The sequence below is a fragment of the Rattus norvegicus genome, chromosome 13, assembly GCF_021556685.1.
Source record: "Rattus norvegicus strain SHRSP/BbbUtx chromosome 13, alternate assembly SHRSP_T2T, whole genome shotgun sequence".
NCBI lineage: Eukaryota > Metazoa > Chordata > Mammalia > Rodentia > Muridae > Rattus > Rattus norvegicus.
In genome coordinates, this window is record NC_141546.1 from 20329569 (window position 1) to 20349378 (window position 19810).

The window sequence follows — 19810 nt, forward strand, 5'->3', positions numbered from 1 at the left end:
ACCCACTATATCTATAGAGGATCAGGTCCATCAAAGCAAATTTTGGAAGAGTTTTAAAAAGAGAAGACAGAAAATTTGACATATTTAAAACATAGGAGAGAGTGGGTGAGAAAGGGGATGAAATAAATTGTGTTCTAAAATAAAAGTGAAGATTATGCTATACACTAGGAAAGACTAAAAATGATGAGCATGGTAACCTGGGTACAGACAGCGTGGGATCAAACGCCTTTTATTTGCTTCATTTATTAACCCCACTCAGATACAGGAAACTTCTAGCTATCACACACCTTTCTAATACAAATCTGTGCCTTTATTTTTACTACTTGATTGAAAGAAGGTTTTGCTGTTAAAATTTTTTTTACATTTTTTTCAGATATGAACTGCATTCTAAGCAGAACAGGCAGAAGAAACATATTGCATGGGAATTATTTGTGAATTTATCAAATTTCTTTATAATTTCATTTTTGGTATTTTTTTAAATTTATATTTCCAGTACTATTCCCTTTCTCAGTTTCATTGCATAAGCCTCCTATCCCATTCCCCTCCCCAGGCTTCTATAAGGGTGTTCTCCCTCCCCACCCACTCCCCTTCCCACCTCCCCACATGGCTCTGACATTCCCATACACAAGGACCAAGGGGTTCTTCTCTCATTGGTGCCCAACAAGGTCATCCTCTGCTACATTTGCAGCTAGAGCCATGGATCTATCCATGTGTACTCTTTGGGTAGAGGTTTAGTCCCTAGGCGCTCTGGTTGATTTTTGTTGTTGATTTTATGGAGTTGCAAGCTCCTTCAGCTCCTTCAGCTCCTTCAGCTCCTTCAGCTCCTTCAGCTCCTTCAGCTCCTTCAGACCTATATATATATCCCCAGGTGGTGCAAGCTCTGAATGGCCACTCCTTCACTCTCTGCTCCAAACTTTGTCTCCATATCTCCTACTATGAATATGTTTGTTACCCCTTTTAAAAAGGACTGAAACATCCCCACTTCATTCATCCTTCTTCTTGACCGTCATTTGATCTGTGAATTGTATCTTGGATAATTCGAGATTTTGGGCTAATGTCTAATTATCAGTGAATGCATACCATGTGTCTTTTTTTTTTTTTTTGTGATTGGGTTACCTCACTCAGGATGATATTTTCTATGAATTTCAAGAAGTCATTGTTTTTGATAGCTGAGTACTATCCCACTACATAGATCTACCACATTTTTTTATCCATTCCTCTGTTGAAGGGCCCCTGGGTTATTTCCAGCTTCTTGCTATTATAAATAAGGCTGCTATGAGCAGTAGAGAATGTGTCTTTGTTTTATGTTGGAGCATCTTTTGGGTAAATGCCGAGGAGTGTTATAGCTGGGTCCTCAGGTAGTGCAATGCCCAATATTCTGAGGAACCCTCGGACTGATTTCCAGAGTGATTGTACCATCTTACAAATATAATTGTACCATATTTTCTATATTCATACTTCTGTTGAGGGACATCTGGGATGTTTCCAGCCTGTGGCTATCATAAATAAGACTGCTAGAAACACAGTGGAGCATGTGTCCTTGTTATATATTAGGACATCTTTGGGGTATATGCCTAGGAGTGGTACAGCTGTGAATAAAGGTAGAACAATTTCCAGTTTTGTGGTGAACCACTATATGTGTTTCCAAAGTGGTTGTACCAGCTTGCAATCCCACCAGAAATGGAGGACTGTTCTTTCTTTAACTCATCCTCATCAGCATCTGCTTTCACCTAAGTTTTTGATCTTACCCATTCTGATTTGTGTAAGGTCAATCTCAGTGTCATTTTGATTTGCATTTCCCTGATGATTAAAGATCTTTAACATTTTTGTTAGGTGCTTCTAGGCCATTCAAGATTCCTATGCTTTGAATTCTCTGTTTAGTTCTATACACCTTTTTTTTTTATTGAGTTGTTTGGATTTTTGGAGGTCAGTTTCTTGAGTTCGTGTATATTTTGAATATTTGCCCTCTGTCTAATGTAGTGCTGGGAAAAATCTTTTCCCAATCTATAGGTTGCCATTTTGTCCTGTTGACAGCATCCTTTGTCTTATAGAAGCTTTTTAACTTCAAGAGATGCCATTTGTCAATTCTTGATCTTAGAGCTTGGGCCATTGGTGTTCGATTCAGTCAATTGTCCCCTGGGCCAATCTGTTCAAGTCTCTTTCCCATTTTCACTTCTAGCACATCTGTTATATTTGGAGGTCCTGGGTCTATTTGGACTTGAGCTTTGTATAAGGAGATAAAAATGTATTAATTTGTACTTTTCTATATGCAGAATGCTAGTTTGACCAGCACCATGTGTTGAAAGCTGTCTTTTTCCACTGTATAGTTTTGACTTCTTTGTCATGGTATTATTTATGCATCTTCAGTTCAATTCCATTGCTCTACCTTGACATCATTCTTACCATTTTATACTCCTTTGACCTCATTTTGTTCTCTAATTACTCTGGCTAGAACTTCAAGTACAATATTGAATAAATACAGAGAGAGTAGTCAGACTACTCTTTTCCCTGATGTTAGTTTGATTGCTTCAGTTTTCTCTCTATTAAATTTGTTGTTGACTATTTGTTTGCTGTATGTTTCTTTTTTATGTTTAACCTAGGGCCTTGAATTCCTGATTTATCCAAGCCATTTAACTTTGTTTATATAGTGGATTCCATTAATGGATTTCCATATATTGAAACATTTCTTCATCCCTGGAATGAAGTCTAATTGATTGTGGTGAATGATCATTTTGATATATTCTTGGATTCTATTTGCAAGAAGTTTATTGAGTTTTTGCATCAATATTCATAAGCAAAATTAGACTGAACTTCTCTTTGTTGGGCCTTTGTGTGGTTTAGGTATTAGTATAACTATGGCTTGATAGATGAATTAGGTAGTATTCCTTCAGTTTCTGTTTTGTGGAATATTTGGAGAAGTATTGGCATTAGGTGTCTTTGAGGGTCTGGGTGAATTCTGCACTAAAACCATCCAGTCCTCGGCCTTTTTTGGTTGGGAGATTTTTTATGTCTGCTTCTATTTCTTTCAGTGTTACGGGACTGTTGAGATAGTTTATCTGGTATTGATTCAACTTTGGTACCTGGCATCTCTCTAGAAAATCATCCAATTCATCTAGATTTTTCAGTTTTCCTGATTATAGGCTTTTGATTTTTTGAATTTCCTCAGACTTAACTACCTTAAATTATTGGTTTTCCTAAAGGCAATCATTTCCTAATTACTTAGTTCTTCTGGAAATAGGTACCTGAAAAAAAACCTGAAAGAATGATATCTCCTTGTAACAAAATACCTATTTTATATAATAGTACAACAAACATAAAAATTGAGTTCAGAATATAGCTGACTGGATTTATATCCTGAATTAAAATGTGTATATTTATATTCATTTTCCATATCTTTCCTTTTAGTTGAAAGATTTTATATTCAAGGGGAAAGTAAATTATTCAAGAGTTCATGTTTAATAGTAGATATAGAATAGTATTTAAATTATTTGATATTTATGTTATAACCTTGCAATAACAAGATTGCTTATAAACTATATAAAAGGAATATAAAGTACCAACATAAATGAGGCTCTGTTTCTTCTTTATCAAACTTAGAATTATCTTTAAATATTATTCCCCTTTTTCCCCATAACAGAATATGATAAAAAGCGAACAAAGGACTTCACTGGATGATGCAGGTTCAATGTACCCTTTCACATGTTCAAAACATTAAGAGGCCAAATGCCATCTAAGCAGACAGACAGTTTCATACTCTACTTTCTAATCATCTGTACCATAAGTAGCCATAACCTCTTGCTTTATATATTGCTTATTGATCTATTTACCTATCTTGCATGTATCTATCAATCATTCAACATTTTTATTTTTGTTTAAAGTCAGATTACAATATAAGTGAAGAATATGGGGCAAAAGAATTGTTATCTATTGTTTCTTTTCTTTGATTTAGTGCTGAAAATTGTCTTACAAAGCCTAGATTTTAATTTAATTTATCATCATTTTCAAATTTTTGTAGTAGAGAAAAGTATAATAATAATAGTAATAATAATAATAGTAATAATAATAATAATAATAATAATTTATAATAATGGGCATGCAAACAAATGGCTAAAGGCCAGGCTGTTAAATTTTCCCAACACATTTATGAATTTGTACTTACTTTGTGGCAGTGAAATGGATAATACAAGGTAAGGTTCTTGATTAGGGACTGGGTTTCTCCATTAAAGTATCTTCATTCATGCATTAACTTCAGATATGTCTATATTTGGTACTGTAATTGAATAAGAAACTTAAAGAATATGAATAACAACAAAAACAAACAACATAATATTTGTAGTTAGCAAGTATAACTCTGAAAACTAATCAATTTTGTTAAATATAATGTAGAATACATGTTTAAGCTAAGATTGTATAAATTCAATAGTAACATGTTCTCATATTTCTGCATATATGTGTATACAATATATTCTATCGACCTATGATTTTTAGTTAAAGAAATGAATTCTTCCAAATACTACAGAATTAATACACTTGTAAAGACATCCATTTCAAGTATCTATAGATTAATTTTGGATCTCTGGACAAGATCAATGAGGGAATGGGAACTACTTTTCCCCCCCAATATTCAGTTCTATTACATTCTCAATGTTTTTAATCATCATTTGTGTGGATATAAAACTAGCACCTTTATTCCAGAGATGGTAAATTTAATTTTGTCTTGAGTTAAAACTATAAATGCCACACATAAGAAATCAATAGAAGAAACATGAAGGTTTATATTATTGATATTGAGGTCTCAGTAGCACTTGGGGAGTAAGACAATCAGGACATTAATGAAGAATGGCTTAGATGAGAAAGTGGTAGATATTAACATTTGGATTCTTCTGCCTGTATAAAAAAATTACGTGAACAGTAAGACCCAATAAAGCCTGGCAGGAACTAATTAAGCTCAGTTTTGAATGAGCCCCCCAGCTTTTCCTCACATAGGGTAGAAGTCTATGAAAATCTTGCCTCCCAGTGGTGGAGCAAACATCTTCTCAAATCACATATTTCACAGGCACAGAGCTGACTATCAGTAGTCTAGGAAATCTAGAATGAAAAGACCAAACAATGGAATAAAGCAATCAGAATAATGTAAAGAGCCATCTAGAAAAGTCTAAGGCTAAACAGGTCACTTTTTTCTAACTGGCCCACTGAATTTTTGTGTGGCTAATGATGGGTGAGTACTGAAAGGCAAAGTCTCAAGAGACTTCATCTCAGGATTGCTTCTTGCAGGTGATATGCATTTTCCTAGTACTATTAAATAATATAATTTCTGGCCTTACTAGGCAGATTTTCTACAGATCAACAAGGATGTACTCTCTTGTAGCAATGCTCTGTAGACAAATATATGATTTCAAAATTCCTAATAATGATTCTATAGAATTCTAAATTTATACACATAATTTTGAACCCTCTCTAGTATAAAAGCTACAATTAGCCCTTTCTATCTAAACTAAGGTAGAAATTTGTCCATTGCACAAATTGAATTAGGATAGAAAGCAGACTTGGAACAAATTTATGATCAGGGAAAACATTTCTTGTAGGTTAGCTGTAAAAATCTTATCTGATATCTAAGGGTGATAAACTGTGAAAGGGCAATATATTGTAGGTACAAGGATAGAAGATAAAATATTGCCTGGATTTATCTATACCAGATTTCAAAAGTAATGAGACACAAGGCAGATGACTTGCTTCTTATGGCTTAAGAATTATTGTTTTATAGTCTTGAATGAACTTGTAGAACTAGTGATGGATAATAAACGTTTAATTAGGTATTAGTCTTAATGGAAACACATGTAAATCTTCCAGGCACAAATTTTTTTAAGTGTAAAGATACTTAGAGAACCATGTGATCTATTCTACTGAGAAAGGAGAAGGACTAAGAACAATGGCTACAAGCAGCAGAATTCTTAACACTGTTTCTTCTTTCACTTAGCAAAAAAAGATTTTAGAAAAAGCCTTTTATTTCTCTGAGCAGTAAAGGCTGGATCTTCTTTCAGCCAGAATGGGTGAGTTCTTTCTACACTGCCTCTTGCTCAATGAAACATGTTCATGGTGCCTTTTGCTTCATCCAACACAACACACACACACACACACACACACACACACACACACACACACGTATAGGTATGTGTAAGTATATATGAATACTTGTGGAGTTGGTAAGACAGATGGTCAGGTCTGACCAGAATACGTATGTTTATGAGTGTGTGTGTGTGTGTGTGTGTGTGTGTGTGTGTGTGTGTGTGTGTGTGTGTTACCTGCATGAGAGTTTCCTTTCTGTGGCATTTACTTGCTTTTCCTGGCTCACAAAATACTAAGGGAATGCCCATCCTCTTACTGACCGCTGAGAAAAAAGAAAAGCCAGAACAAAAACTTCTTTACTTAATCCCTCCACCCCTGTTAACAACAGGTATTAATAATCAAAAGCCAGTTATTTCTGGTCCAAGCATAGCAAAGAGTCAAAAAGATAAATATTACTGTTAGTAAGCAACCTTTATTTTTGCAAGACCTGGTTTTGCCATTGCCCCCCACCAAAATCCATCAACCCTACACCCATATCTTTCTGCCTTCCAGAAAGATAACTGGTGGCTGGTCAGGCTCCCAGCCAAATATAAACATCATCATGTGGAGGCTATGTACCAAAAGTTAATACATAGGCAATTCAGGAGAAAAGAAAAACTAAGAAAACATCATCAGAGCATATGGTTGATAAAATATATCAGATGTCATATTTGTTAAAATCTTGCTGCTTTGACAAAACGTCTGACAAAGGCAATTTAAGAAAGGAACGATTTTGGCTTATATCTCAGAGTTCAGTCAATGAAGCAGCTTGTCCCACGCAGTTAGATATAACATCATTGCTGTGGTAGAAATGTGTGGTGCGGGGTGGCTGGTCACAGTCCAGTTGACAGAAAGCAGACATGAGAGGTGTGGGGCAGCGGAGCATGAGATGAAGCCTGTTAGAGTTGATCTTGTCTTGAAGCCCAGGGTCTTGAGGACCCAGAAAAGACAGTAGGAGCCTCACCTGTTCCTGGCACCAGGACCCTGTCACCACGTAACCACAGCTACCCATAGAGAGAATTGTGGCCATCAGTCCTATAAGCCTCAGTACTCTCAAGCCCTTCTACATGCAGATGAGGGAGGCATTCCTAACATCTCAGACAAAGTCAGGAAGAATCACCTACTGTCAGACCGCAACCAACCCTAAAACTGTATATAAGATCCTATCCAGAAGAATGAGGTGTGTGAGAATTACTCCATCATCTGAGAACATCTATCACATAAGAACTGTAACACTGCCTGGGTTCCGAGAATGCTCTCCAGAAACTTTCACCACTAGAATCCGCCCCCAACCCCCGTCGCACTTTGCTTGCTGGACAGCCCTCTCTGCTGGCTCAACTCGGCTCTGCTCCGCTCACCTATGCTGTACTCAGTTCAGTGCTGCCAGTACAGCATCTTGGAGCAACAGCTGCTGCCTGGGCAGAGGCATTGGCAAGACAGAAAGGAGCTCTAGACAATAATTTTTAAAGACCCATTGCCAGTGAATTAATTCTCCCACGCATATCGCAAATGCATGGTCTCCAGAACCTCTCAAAATAGCACTCCTGCTGGAGAGCAAGTGAGTTACACATGAGCTTGCTGGTGACATTTACTATAATAACTGTAACAGATGCTAAGTATTAATGTGGAAAGTTTATAGCATGTATAAAAGTGTTATGCATACTGAAGAACAAAGACAGTCAATAAAAAAAATAATTTTGAGGGATTGGGAATTTAGCTCAGTGGTAGAGCGCTTGCCTAACAAGAGCAAGGCCCTGGGTTCGGTCTCCAGCTCCGAAAAAAAGAAAAAAGAAAAACAATAATTTTGAATAAGCCTAGATGTTGAACCAAATAAAAATAATATTTTAATATAGTCATTTAATATATTTGAGGACCACAAAACACATTCATATATGAGGAAAGAAAGTGCCAATTGTTCTTGCGACCTCCGGACCCAGAGAGCATAGTGGCAGGGTGCACAGAGTAGGACTTTGGCATGGCTTTCAAGTCTGAGGCTCTCAGGGCATTCTAGCTCTAACTGTGTGGAAATGCCGATGATAACTTCTAGAAGTCCTAAACATTTTCTTGCTCTTTCTGATGGTACAAGGCTTAGGCAATTGACAGCTGTAGCCTAACTGCAGAGGATTAAGTACTGTTGCCTTGGTTCTATCTCAGCAGGCACTGCTGGGCTTTAACTTTCAGGCAGCTAGTCAGAAGTCTCAGGAAGGAAAGGAGACACATAGAAAAGTGATTACGGCATTTATTACTAAGTTTTAAAAAGATTCCCATGAAAGCTATCTTAGAGGAAAAGCAGAAAGATCCTAAGCAGGGAAATGGGAATATTCTTCCAAGTCGGGAAAGGGAAAAATTCTCCTAAGGGAATTCTTCTCTTCTTTTGTCCTCAGTACTTATATATCTTTCAGAATACATGATCACATGTTACAAGGTTCATCACAAGGTCGCACAAAATGATCAAACATAAATTGAAGTAGAAGTTTACAACAGAGAATACTCACATACATATCCATTAGGAGTAATTATCTGGCTAAATATCTATTTCCTATCATAGCTCCGCAGGTTCACTGAAGGGTTGAATCCATAACTAAGTTATTAGTGAAGTTTTGTATAGATAAACACAGTCAATATTTTATCTTCTGTTCTAGCACCTACAATATATCACCAATTCCCTTTCTAAAACCTTTGTTTAATTGTTTTACAACCTCTTGGAATGTGCTCTGAGTAGGAGAAAGTCTGGCTATCATCTAAGATCAATTAGCTGCTGACAATTGGAAGACTGGCAGAGTGTTCATTGCAGTTTTGATTATCAGAAAAGGACCTAATAGCCGTTCCACTATATAGGATCATCATTAAGATTTAAGAAGTCACCTATTTGTCTATATAGCTTTCTATATAGTTGTCTATACAGTACATATCATAGATCTGTAGAGATCAGTTCCAAAGGGGTGTGCTATACTTGGTGATTGCTATATATGTTTACTAATAACAGGAAAAGCAAATGAATAGCAGGGATCTTTCCTAAAATGAATTTCTTTATGGCCTTGGTAATAAGGGCGAACCTGTCACAGCATGAATAAAAATCTGAAGCAGGCCATCTCAGGAAGATCACCAGCTAGATATTAACCTGTTCCATTATGGCTCCTGAAACAATCAAGTCAGAGCAATAACAGAAACTGTTATTCTAAATATCAAATAGAAATTATGAGGAACTAAACAGTAAATGTTAGAATTGAAAAGCAAAAAATAATTTTAAATGTGTTTAACAACAGATTAGTGAATTTCAAGTATAAAAACAAATATAAAATTTCAAAATGACTCAAACTAATAGAAGAAAAACTAAGGAAGCATCTGGAACACATAGGCACTGGAAAAAATTTCCTGAACAAAACACCAATGGCTTATGCTCTAAGATCAAGAATCGACAAATGGGATCTCATAAAACTGCAAAGCTTCTGTAAGGCAAAGGACACTGTGGTTAGGACAAAACGGCAACCAACAGATTGGGAAAAGATCTTTACCAATCCTACAACAGATAGAGGCCTTATATCCAAAATATACAAAGAACTCAAGAAGTTAGACCGCAGGGAAACAAATAACCCTATTAAAAAATGGGGTTCAGAGCTAAACAAAGAATTCACAGCTGAGGAATGCCGAATGGCTGAGAAACACCTAAAGAAATGTTCAACATCTTTAGTCATAAGGGAAATGCAAATCAAAACAACCCTGAGATTTCACCTCACACCAGTGAGAATGGCTAAGATCAAAAACTCAGGTGACAGCAGATGCTGGCGAGGATGTGGAGAAAGAGGAACACTCCTCCATTGTTGGTGGGATTGCAAACTGGTAAAACCATTCTGGAAATCAGTCTGGAGGTTCCTCAGAAAATTGGACATTGAACTGCCTGAGGATCCAGCTATACCTCTCTTGGGCATATACCCAAAAGATGCCTCAACATATAAAAGAGACACGTGCTCCACTATGTTCATCCCAGCCTTATTTATAATAGCCAGAAACTGGAAAGAACCCAGATGCCCTTCAACAGAGGAATGGATACAGAAAATGTGGTACATCTACACAATGGAATATTACTCAGCTATCAAAAACAACGAGTTTATGAAATTCGTAGGCAAATGGTTGGAACTGGAAAATATCATCCTGAGTGAGCTAACCCAATCACAGAAAGACATACATGGTATGCACTCATTGATAAATGGCTATTAGCCCAAATGCTTGAATTACCCTAGATCCCTAGAACAAACGAAACTCAAGATGGATGATCAAAATGTGAATGCTTCACTCCTTCTTTAAATGAGGAAAAAGAATACCCCTGGCAGGGAAGGGAGAGGCAAAGATTAAAACAGAGACTGAAGGAACACCCATTCAGAGCCTGCCCCACATGTGGCCCATACATATACAGCCACCCAATTAGACAAGATGGATGAAGCAAAGAAGTGCAGACCGACAGGAGCCGGATGTAGATCTCTCCTGAGAGACACAGCCAGAATACAGCAAAAACAGAGGCGAATGCCAGCAGCAAACCACTGAACTGAGAATAGGTCCCCTATTGAAGGAATCAGAGAAAGAACTGGAAGAGCTTGAAGGGGCTTGAGACCCCAAAAGTACAACAATGCCAAGCAACCAGAGCTTCCAGGGACTAAGCCACTACCTAAAGACTATACATGGACTGACCCTGGACTCTGACCCCATAGGTAGCAATGAATATCCTAGTAAGAGCACCAGTGGAAGGGGAAGCCCTGGGTCCTGCTAAGACTGAACCCCCAGTGAACTAGTCTATGGGGGGAGGGCGGCAATGGGGGGAGGGTTGGGAGGGGAACACCCATAAGGAAGGGGAGGGGGGAGGGGGATGTTTGCCCGGAAACCGGGAAAGGGAATAACACTCGAAATGTATATAAGAAATACTCAAGTTAATAAAAAAAAAATTTCAAAATGGGTGGGGAAAAAACACTGGAGCTACATATACATATAAGAACAGATAATGGGAGGAAAATGGGAGAAAAATGAATAGAGATCAAGGTTTTCCTTAAATTGTGATGGATATCAGTCTAGATATATGGGGAGCTCTTATGATCAAAGCCATAAAGTGCTGTATCAGGCACATCATTTCCAAAGCTCCAAGAGAATTCTGATTCATCACAGATCCAAGAAAAAAGATGAGAAATTAAGCTGGTAGGCAAAATGACATTCCAAATTCAGGAAAGAAAACAGAATCAGATATGAATTATAATATTGATAAAGCTATCATTTAAAATTATCACCACTAAAGAGACAAATCTAGAGAGTTCACTGGCAGCAGCCTGGTCTATAAAAGTGCCTGGAGATCTAGTGATGTGGCACAAGTCAGGATTTGTATTTACAGAGGAATGCAAACACAACTAGTAATTGTATAAAAGTGGGAATTGTAAAGGAACTATAAATTCATATTTACTACAGCTGATTCCATAATGAAATCCAAAGTTTCTGGAATCAGTGATTTTAACACATACCAAACTATTGATACCACCAATGTCCGAATTGGTGAACCATGAGTTTTATTTAGGTACTTACTGGAACATGAATGAAGCATTTTATACAGGAAGAGAAATGACTCAAAGACGGCTGCTTCAAGCATGCCAATCAAGCATGGGTGACATCTCACAAAAATGGGAACCTAGGGGAACATAGTATAGTCTCTATGCAGTTCCACAGGCTGGACAGTGCCGTTTCCCCATTCTCAGTTGGCCTAAACCTTTCTCAGTCAGCTTGGCTGGTTTCTGTTTCTTTTAGGCTGCTGATCAACTCTCAGAGACTTTTTTGCTCTATGGCTTCTCTGAGAGTCTTATTTGCAGCTGAACTTGTTTGAGAATCATTTTGTTGCTTAATGCTCCATTCTCTATTAGGGTGAGACCCAGGGAATCTGGTCAGTTTTAGGAACTTTCAAAAGCTATTTTGAATTTTCTACCTTCCTGCTTAAAGTTTCCATGCAGAATGGAATGCTTCAATCTGAGAAAAACAAAACAAAACAGGCTCAGGCAGAAATTCACATGAAAATGTGACATTATGGAGATCATGAAGTCAGAGATTAATTCATGGGAGAAATACAGAGCATTTTCATGTTCATAGTCAATATTGAGTATGAGGTACTAGAGAGACAGGAAGCAGTGTAAAGATGTGATACACACACACACACAAACACACACACATACTACTACTACTACATTTTATGGTAAACGTAAAATTGAAATTGAAATTGACAGGTTACTGTCAGTAATTATTGGATAGTTGTTTCTACATTTTAAATGTGATATATTTCACACATAAAATTATATATGAAATGAAACAAAACAGAAAATATATTTAAAAGTATTTTCCAATGTGTTTACTTATTTTACTACTTTTTATATATGCATATATATATGTATGTATAAAATTAGTTTTAGTTCCTCTAAACCCTGTTACATTTTTTTAGTTTTCTCTATAAAACTTTTTTCTCCAACAAGGCATTGTCTCATTTGGTTTAATTTATTTTATTTATTTTTTTTTTGAGATAAGTTTTTTCAGTGTAACCCTTCCTGTCTTGGAACTCATTTTATGGACCAAGTTGACCTCCACTTCAGAGAAATCTGCCTGTCTCTGCCTCTAGTATGCTGGGATTCAGGCATCGGGCTGAGCTTACATTTTCATTTTTTATGCAGGTAGCCACAACTGTGGTATTCACATGAACCCAGTAGATATTTACAGAATATTTCACCCAAACATTGAAGAATTCCTTTTTTCATAGTGGCTCATGACACTTCCTCCAAAATTGGCAACATTCTTGAAAACAAAGCAAGTTTCAACAGATATAAGAAAATTAACAAAACAACATGTAGTCTATCTGACCACCTTGTGTATGCTATCATCTTGCACCTCATTAAAGTAAAAGACTGGCAGAGACTAGGGCTTCAACAGACATATTTTCAAAATAAATTTATAGCAAGCTAACATTCAGCACTAACTTAAAGGAAACTCAAAGCATTCTGCTAAGATCAGAAACAAGAGAGCGAGGTCCACTTTCTCCACACCTATTCAACATGGTACTTGAAGACATAGCTAGAAGAATAAAAAAACAAAACTGATGGAGATAAAGTTTCTTAAAGTACACAAAAAAATTCAAAATATATTATTTGCATAAGATATGATTTTGTACATCAAACACCCTAAAAATTCTACAAAGAATCATCTACATCTGATACTTTGAGCAAAATAGCACAATACAAAATTAATATAGAAAAACTAGTACTCTTCCTGTATACAAATAGTTAATAGCCTGGGAAAAAACACATGAGAAGGAAACCTTTTGCAACATTCTAAAAATTAGCTTGAGATAACTTTAACAAAGCAACTGAAAGACTTGTGTAATGAAATCATTAAGATATAAAACAGAAATTAAACAAATCAGAAAATAGATTGTGTTCTATTCTCATGGATCAGCAGTATTATATATGAAGAGCCTCATTCTACCATAGGCGATGCACAGCTTTAACACAATCCCCATCATAGTCCCCACAAAATTCTTCATAGAAATTGCGAAAACAATTTTCAACTCCATATGGAAACAGAAACACAACAAAAACCAAAAGAGGGTTGCAAATAGAATTCTGAATAGGAAAAGAACTGCTATAGGTTATTACCATTTCAGATTTCAAGTTGTAGCACAGAACTATAGTGGGCAAAAATGTATTAGTATATAAGCGAGTATGTTGGGATTAAGCCAAGTTGGCTCTTGCAGTAGGCTAGAAAAGGAAGAGAACTTGAGTCACTCCTGAACCCCATAGTTCTGGGTATCGCACATCAGATTGCAGCTGATGGCCTGCCACAACCATGAGGAGCTCAGTGCATGGATGATAAATGTCTCCACCTGGTCCACGCTATCTCTGGAGATCTTGTGGATATTCATAATCTGTGCTGTGCTGCCACTGTAAGGCATGTGACAGTTCATAATCAGTTGTGCTGATAACATTTATGGGAAGGAAGTTTCTGTTGAAGTGGTATCAATGACTCTAGAATCATAATTGAGAATGCAAAACATTGAAAATTTCAGTGACAAGTCTAAACAGATAACCATGTAAGAAAGTCCTTAAAATTTTTGATAAAGGTGCTGAAGTGCAGCTCTTCACACTTGATGGCTTCTGGTGGGGGGTGGTGGGAAAGGACTCAGATATCTTTAAGAATCTGGCCACTTGGGGTTGGGGATTTAGCTCAGTGGTAGAGCGCTTGCCTAGCAAGTGCAAGGCCCTGGGTTCGGTCCCCAGCTCCGAAAAAAAGAAAAACAATCTGGCCACTAGGAATGTGACCACACATTCCAATAAGTATGTGGGCTTCACACATTGAACTTCATGTATTTCGAATGGGGACGAGGGTGGGAGGCTGGACCTGAGAAGCATGGGAACAGTGGGATAGGGATACATTGTATGAGGTTCGCAAACAATCAATACAAATACTTTATTGGAAAAACAGAAGAAAACAACAAAGCAAAACAAAATATGCATATTGCTCTATGAAATCACATTGAATACCCAGATATAACTCTACACAGTTATACAAACCTGATTTTTGGTAAGAAAAACAAAACACACAACAACAAAAAGCCCCGAAATACCACAGACATGAAGAAAAGCAACATCTTCAGCAAATGGTGCTGGCAAAAGTAGAAGACTGCCTATAGGAGAATCCAGATAGATCCATGCATAATGCTTTGTACAAAACTCAGCTGCAAATGGATCAAATCCTCAACACAAAACCAGGTATCCGAATCTGATAGAATACAATGTTGGTAATAGTCTTGAGCTATTTGATGCAGAAAAAAGCTTTCTGTACAGGACACCCATAGCACAGGTACTAAAATAAGAAATTACTAAATGGGACTTCACAGAGCTGAAAAGTTTCTGTATGTCCAAAGATATCATTATCGGACTAACGTGGCAGGGATCACAATGGGTGAAAAACTACACATCTTCTAGAGGGTTGGTATCTAACACTGATACATTGTCAAGAAAATACATATCACAAAACAATTGAAATGGGACATAGACCTAAACAGAGATTTCTCAAAATATGAAACATAAATGGCTAAGGATGGCTTAAAGAAATGTGTATCATTCTTAATTACCAGGAAAACGCTATCCTAAACTAATTTCAGATTTCATCTTATTCCAGTTTGAATGGAAAATTTATGTACGCTTTTGTCTTATATTGCTTCATTTGTCCTTTTCATTCTGCTGGTCATTTACTTGTGCATTAAGATTTAGATTTTGTTTTTATGCTTTCTGTATGCTCATGCGTTTCATGTGTTTGGTTTTTAATTTTGGTTTATTTGTATTTATCGTTTACCTATTTGTTTGTTTTCTGGGGAGTTGAAGAGGATCTGGAAGGAGCCAGATGAGTTAAAATGGTGATCCCAATATATTGTACAGAAAATAATTTTTAATAACAATAAAAGGAGAAGAAAGCAAATGTGGCCCTGGATGACCATATTTGATCTGGAGTATTTAAATACCTTCATAATTGTCATAAACAATAATAAAGATTGTTCCACTGCTAAAAGAAAATTTTTAAAGAGGACATATCTTCTTATATGTATTCAAAATATAATATATTACTCCCTCCCCCTCCTTTAAACACCTCCCATGTTTTCCTTCAATGCTATCCTTTCAAATTCATAATCTCTTATTCCTTAATTATTATTGTTATATACATAAGTATATATGAATAAATATATAAATGTAAAAATCATTTATAAATAAGGTATATTAGATGTACAAGGTTTTATTTCACCCTCAGCTCTTAATTATTTTTCTGTAATAGGCATATCAATTATGGGAATAATATGAAATCACATTTGATTGTTGAAAGCTCATAAATTCTGATTATGCAGCTTACACAATAGGCTCATGTTGTATTTACTCACAGGACATTTTGAGAGAAAGATCAAAGTTTAAGATACTTTGAGACACAAAGGAAATAAAGTCACCAAAAGGTCTCATGAAGCCAGTGGGTCGTACAAGAGACAGTTGCTAAGGAAGAGCTTCATTTAAGCACAGTCATTTGAAAACAAACACAACAGGAAACAATCCATATTATCTTTTATTTGCTGAATCTTTTTTGTTTTAGTACTGCCAATTCCACCCCTGCAGTTCAGAACTGGCAGCAAAATCTCTGTTTTTTTCCAGCAGCTCTCACAAGTTGATAAGAAAGCAAACTTGAAGGAATTAAAATAAGAAAGAACAAAAGAAAGAAAAGATGGACAGAAAGAAAAAAGAATGAATTACAATGTCCAATTTCCCCCCTTTTCTATTTGCATCATATTCCGTACAGTTTCATCTAGAACAAAGCAAAGTCTAACAGTGGGAATTTAAGTGTGACTTAGAAACTCCTCCACCAAAACTACCATAGACCTGCAAACTGGCCTCTTCATGGTTTTATACATCCTTCTAAAGTCTTCAATGGTAAGACTTACACATCTTGTGAGCTTAACAAATGTTAGTTTATTATTGTGCTCTCTGAAAGTGAAATCTTTTGATCTTTGGAGCTATGGAAATATATGTTTGCACTGTGAGAATTATCCTGCATCTATGATGTTCTTCGGTACAATCATTTGCTTAAGTAAGCCATCTGTCATAGTTTCAGGGAAAATTGCATACTCAAGACGGATTTAAAAATGTACTGTTTCCATGGAATGGCTGACAAGGGTTTATTATCCAGATGGGAACAATAATTCTCTCTCATTTTCCATGTTAATTAAAAAGAATAAAATCGTGTTTTTAAGTAGCTTGTTTTGATTCACTCTGGAGACATTTGGGACACCTTTCAGCAGAAGCCCTGGCGTAGCCTGCCTGGAACTGGTTCATTATTGCAGCTGTTTTAGACTTAAGGATGTGTATTATTGCAGTGGTCATAAGTTTTCTGAGTGAGGCGTGGTCCTCTGCCATGCTTTTTAACCTTAATTTGTTGAAAATATTTTTGAGTGAGACTTTCCAAACAGAGTAACTGGTAGTTTTCTTTGTGGCCCTAACATGATTGTCTTTTGGCTCATTATGTTCCTTCCCAGTACATTTTACTCTTAGGATCTGCATTTCAGTTTCTCCTTGAACTATTCATTTGTCATGGAACTTCTGAGTTGTTACTTTTTAACTGTAGCCTGTTTTGTCAGTGAAAAATTCTAAAAGGGAACATTAGATTTAGAAGGGCCCATGGCTCCCCTGCTGAGCCATCCTAAAACCAAACCAGAAAACAGAAATACTGACTGACTTAGGCCAGAGACTGCTGTTTCCTTCTATGTCTTCTGGATAGTGTTGGTATTTTTAAGTACACCAAAGCTATTCAGAGTCTCCTGCTGGGCTCTTGTCACCAGGAGTTGGATTTATTGCAGCAGAGCCTTCTCAGCTTTGTACTGCTGACACATAGATTGGCCTGAAGTTCTCTTCTGGGGATATAATCGGAGCAAAAGAATTTAATGTTAATTTTCCATTCAACTTCACTAAACCAAAAATCAAGACTCAATACTTTATGTGACCAGAGCCTACATTTGGGGCTATGTGCTTGCAAGGAAGCTTGCAAATCTTGGGTATTTGACCCAAATGGGATGATGTAAGCACCCAACAGATAAGATTGCATAAGTCTTGTAGCAGAAATTCCAAGAAGGGTATTTCTTTTTAAATGCTTACCTTAGAGTTTACAATTAGGTGCAGATCACCATGCCACTTAAAGAGATGTTTGTTGTGATACCATCTCATCTTAGGTAAATACATACTAAGAATTCAACACTTGAAATGCTCCCAGAATAACTAGGATCCTGGTACATGCTTCATTAGACTATTATTCTCCCCAGATGCAGGTAGCTTAGTAACGTGTCACCTTTTCTCATTCCCTTTAAGCTATGATTATACATGACCTAAATGATACTACAGAAAAACACAGGAGAAGAACAGAGATGTAGGTTCAAGCAGGTAGTATCTGAATAAGATGCCAAAGATTTTGAAAATAATGGTAGGAGTTGAAAAGAAGATTGCATTAAATTTAAAGTCAAGTTTGGGACAATAAAAATAATTAATAAACAAGGAAATTGTGTATAGGGAGAGAAAAATTTTCCCATCAATTCATGTGACTAAGACTTAATATCCAAGATGGGTATCTATCTGTACATCTGTATAGTTATATATTCATCTATCACCTCTCTATTATCTATCTATATATCTATCTTTCTGTATGTCTGTAATATGTATCTATATATCTATGTACTTCTATATTTATATATCATCTCAATATCTACATATTTCTATATATGATTTTTATATATGTGTATATCTATTTACGTACATAGCTACATATATATATACCTATTACTCTCTATATATTTATATATCTATACATCTATATAGATATATATCATCTTTGTATTTATCTATCATCTGCCTATCCTTACATATCTTTGCATCTATGTATTTATATCTATATCTACATCTGTCTATATATATCCTATGTCTATTTTCATCTATTTATAAGTCTGTAGATCTATAAATATATACATATATACACATATCTACATATGTACGTAATGACATACATATTCACATATATACATACACACATATATTCACATATATACAAACATATCTTTTCATAATAAAGCAGTAATGAATTGGTCAAGTACTTGAACACATTGCTGTTAAGTGGATAATTTCAATTGCTCTAAAAATATAAAATGTGTTTAATATCTTTTGATAAAGGGAAATGAACAACAAATTTGACTGAAATGCTCTATCATCTCAAATAAAAATGGTTGACACGTAGTTCTGGTAGGTAACCAAAAGCAAGGATTGTAGCCGATATTATTCGGGAATCTTCTGCAGTCTCTTTAACTAACAAATCATAGGCAGAATGACAACACTCTATTACTGAAGAAATTGCATTCTTTGGTCACTAACCTATTGGTTAGTATTCATAGTGTCAGAAGATGGCCCAAGTTACTCAGCTTGTCAGTTGAAGTGCTATGGTAGTGCCTTCCTTGTCAAGATGTGCCCTGTAATTTATGAGTGTTTTAGGGTAGTCAATTGCTTTCTGATTAGATTTGAGGCTGACTCCATAGGAAGGGAATCTTATCTGGCTCTGTAAACTCGATCAAAATCCTGTGGTTAAAAAGATCACAGGCTTTAATGGGGGATATATGTCTATTTTTTCTAGGTTCTAATTTTCTCAAGGTATTTTCCACTTAGCCATGCCTATATCCATAGATTCAGTGCTATGTTGAATCTTCATAAATCAATCTCCTTTCTATATCCAATAGTGATTAATTCAGAAACACATAACTCAACAATAAGTGACTGTGATCAGTCTTAAATGTGACAACTATAGCATCTCTTCCAAAGATCAGGAAATATTAGAGAAAAGGGGATTAGAATATGTAAGAGCTAGAGGATGGGGTGATTTGTAACAAAAAGATGTATTCTGGATATGGCATGGCCATCCAACTTATGAAACAACGTGTGTCTGTAAAAGGCATATACATGGTTTGGCACATCAATATTTCCTTAAGAGTGGGCAGGGATACACGAGGTTCCAACCATCTTTGAGGAACTCTAGTCAGGAGAAGTTTATAGGAGTAGGGTTTGTCATTTTCTCAGTGGTTTAGGCACTGGTAGGTTACTTTTGTTTTAGGAAATCACCATGTACA